Here is a 3,843-nt window from a genome sequence, read left to right as displayed (position 1 = left end):
AGTGTTAATTATATTGTGCGCTCACTTTTCCCTTGGTTTCGATGTGGTACAAATGGCATAACAGTTTTATTATTATTATTATTATTATTATTATTATTATTATTATTATTATTATTATTATTATTATTTCATAATAGTTTGGGAATACAAGTGCAGGAACATTCCAAAACATAAAAATAAAAAAAATAAACACCATACATTGAAAATAAGGGGCAACATTTAAAAATGGACAACCAAGTTAATGCTTAGGAAGACTGGCGCTTGCTAATAGTAAAGGTCTCCCAACAACATAACCAAAACGGATATCAATGAAAATACTACATTTGATATACTGTATTTAAGAACATGCGATGTGATTTATAAAGCATTTGTGATGATACGTAATTTAAAAAAAAACATTGTACAGAAGTAAAATAATTTTTATTATTTAAAATACCTTAATATCTGTCTTGGTACTGCTCTCCATGAACACCATCCAGCTGCTCTTTCCTTTATGTTCAAATTGATTATCTTCATGATGTATTTTGTCAGCTCGCTTCTATTGTATCTTGTTTAAAATTAAAAATAAAAAGTTATTATTGCCATTTTTTTTCATTAAAAAATTATGACAGAACATCAGACATTAATAATACCACCAAACTTCAGATACTAAAAAAGAGATTTCAAAGTATAATAATAATAATAATAATAATAATAATAATAATAATAATAATAATAATAATCAAATATTTTTAGACATTTTAAAGTTACAAGATAAATGTTTTTATAAAACTAGGGGTCTGAATAATCCTAAAAATATGTCTATAGCGAATAGACTAGGCCTAGCGTAGGCCTACTTTCACGTGAGAGCATACCGCGTATACTTAAAATTTAAATACCCTCTAGGCCAAACATTGTTTACTTTCACCTAGCCCAGGCGCAGCTTACCCTCCCGTAGCGTAGGCTATTTTTAGGGAGCACAGACCTAGTTTTGCCTATTGAAGATTGATAGAAACATTTGAATTATATTTTAAAAACATATTAGTTATCTTGTCTGTGTTATTTATTACGCCATAAACGTCTAAAAGGCAGACATGCTAGGCCTGTCTAGGGTAAACACGTGTATTTTAAAGGCCAGACACGGCCATTTTTAAACTTAAATAAAAAATTTTACAGGAACAGTTGTCAGAGAGGATAATGCAGAAGTCAAATAGTAATAACATGGAGCAAGTGGCAAGGTTTCAAAAATTATTTATAGCCATGTAAACTTTACATGCCAGATTTTCTTAAGTTTTGGGTGAAAAACATGGAATAAATTCAAATACTCACACGTAAAATCAGGCGCCAAGACATCATACCTATGTTATACAGTACTAGTACCAAACTGTTTAGCGTGTCTTCTTCGATAACATCATGAATATTCATTATTTTTTAATTTTAAAGCTGTTGGTTGGTCATTTAAAACCCCATATGGAGAATAATGAAAATATCGCTTCCTCGTTTGCGCCCCCAACTACAAGAATATCTAAAATGTATAATAATGACCAACAAAGGGCTCACTACTTATTGTCTATATTGAAACCGCCGTGTTCAATTCAATTCAATATAAAGTTTATTTCCACATGATCAATACAAAATACATAGACAGAACATTTGAATAAAGTGGAAAAAGGGTCGCCACAACAAGCAAGCTTTATAACGGGCGCCCATTGATTATGAAATAAAATTAACTACTATAACACAAAAGAATAAATTTTATAAATAAAGTAACCATATAGTCATTGAAAATTCTGAAGAAAAGTTAAATATGATTACATACAGCACAATTATTTATACAAAGGTTTGCATTACACTTATAGTTTTCATGGTAATGGTTATTTAAATTTCTTTTGAATTTATAAATACTATTACTGAGTCTTAATTCTACATTGATATCGTTCCAGATTTTAGGCCCTATATATGTTAAGCACTTTTGTCCCATATTTGTGTTCTTTTTTGTTATACACAAGTTATCTTTATTTCTTGTACCATATCTGTGTACAGAGAAATTATTTATAGCCATGTAAACTTTACATGCCAGATTTTCTTAAGTTTTGGGTGAAAAACATGGAATAAATTCAAATACTCACACGTAAAATCAGGCGCCAAGACATCGTACCTATGTTATACAGTACTACCGAACTGTTTAGCGTGTCTTCTTCGATAATATCATGAATATTCGTTATTTTTTTAATTTTAAAGCTGTTGGTTGGTCATTTAAAACCCCATATGGAGAATAATGAAAATATCGCTTCCTCGTTTGCGCCTCCAACTACAAGAATATCTAAAATGTATAATAATGACCAACAGAGGGCTCACTACTTATTGTCTATATTGAAACCGCCGTGTTCAATTCAATTCAATTCAATATAAAGTTTATTTCCACATCATCAATACAAAATACATATACAGAACATTTGAATAAAGTGGAAAAAGGGTCGCCACAACAAGCAAGCTTTATAACGGGCGCCCATTGATTATGAAATAAAATTAACTACTATATCACAAAAGAATAAATTTTATAAAGAAAGTAACAGCACAATTATTTATACAAAGGTTTGCATTACACTTATAGTTTTCATAGTAATGGTTATTTAAATTTCTTTTGAATTTATAAATACTATTACTGAGTCTTAATTCTACATTGATATCGTTCCAGATTTTAGGCCCTATATATGTTAAGCCCTTTTGTCCCATGTTAAGGCGAGTTAAACAATTTTTTCTAGACGCTTAAATTTTTTATCGTTCTTTTATGAAATTTTATCAATTATTCATTGGGTGTGAAATCTGTGTTTTTTTTTTATTATTATTTTAATTGTCTTGGCCTTTCACTTTTTACATTTTAGACCTTTCTTTTAATATAATCGCTAATAATGTAGTTAAGTTTAGTTTCCTGGGTGAGTCGAATAGCCGAGCGGTTAGCAGGGGCGCCGCAAGCTGTAGTCATAATGTCGGCGCTGGTTCGAACGGCACGCTCGCCTATGGTTCTGGCGGTCTAAAAATTCTTCTCGGATAAGGACTATAAACCGTAGGCCCAGTGTATACGATGGCTCGTGTACACTATAAAGAACCCAGTACATCCTTCGAAATGAGTAGGGGAATACCCCGGTGTACTGCAACAGACAGCCCCTGTGTAGTGGACGACGAGAGTTGCTGGTACCGGGTTACCGGGTAGCACAGACACGAAGGGACCCTTAGGGGCGAAGAAAGTCATTGGTCGAGTTCCTAGTCCACATATCAAGTGCACTGAGCATTTTACATTAGATGGATATGTGCGCTATATATATCATCATCATCATCATTATTATTATTATTACTATTATTATTGATGACATAGTAATCAAAAGTGCTCCCGAACATTGTTGTTCGGTTTTCGCATGACGTGGATGTGAGTATTAATTGAAAGTTATATTCAATTATAATAGCTTTATTATTTGGTGTTATCTTTTAGATTATTATGTTTAGATGAAGTTTTCTCTTGACATGAAAACTAGTTTTTCATGTAAGGCAAGGGCCCAGCCTAGGCCTATTACCCGTCTTACATGTGTGGTGTGTATATGTTTTACTCTCGGCACATCCATCACATCTAGCAAAATGCGTTGAAAACATACTTTATGTAAGTTTTTGTACGTGGCTAACTCTAAAACTAACCTCCGGTATGGCTTCTGATGGACCTGCGCTGTTACTGGTTTGAGGATCTTCGCTGTTACTGGTTTGAGGATCATCGCTGTTACTGGTTTGAGGACCTACGCTGTTACTGGTGTGAGGACGACATCGAACAAAAACGCAACCCATAATTCAGGAAATCTATAGGGAAATCTATAG

General features: G+C 32.7%; 1 long non-coding RNA gene across 1 annotated transcript in view; it reads right to left on the bottom strand.

Annotated features, from left to right (window-relative positions):
• Positions 1–1,364, bottom strand: part of LOC117100253 — a 7,041-nt gene extending 5,677 nt beyond the window's left edge. Inside the window, exons 1-2 of the long non-coding RNA XR_004444105.1 lie at positions 1,309–1,364; positions 437–547 (exon numbers count right to left, since the gene is read on the bottom strand). This is a non-coding gene — a long non-coding RNA (uncharacterized LOC117100253). The remainder of the gene's footprint in view (positions 1–436; positions 548–1,308) is intronic.
• Between the last annotated feature and the right edge of the window lie 2,479 nt (positions 1,365–3,843).

The sequence above is a fragment of the Anneissia japonica genome, unplaced genomic scaffold (assembly GCF_011630105.1).
Source record: "Anneissia japonica isolate Jap-2015-1 unplaced genomic scaffold, ASM1163010v1 scaffold6788_len1366326_cov149, whole genome shotgun sequence".
Classification (NCBI taxonomy): Eukaryota; Metazoa; Echinodermata; class Crinoidea; order Comatulida; family Comatulidae; genus Anneissia; species Anneissia japonica.
The sequence above is the reverse complement of the archived record's forward strand: the minus strand, read 5'-3'. Positions and strand labels throughout refer to the sequence as shown.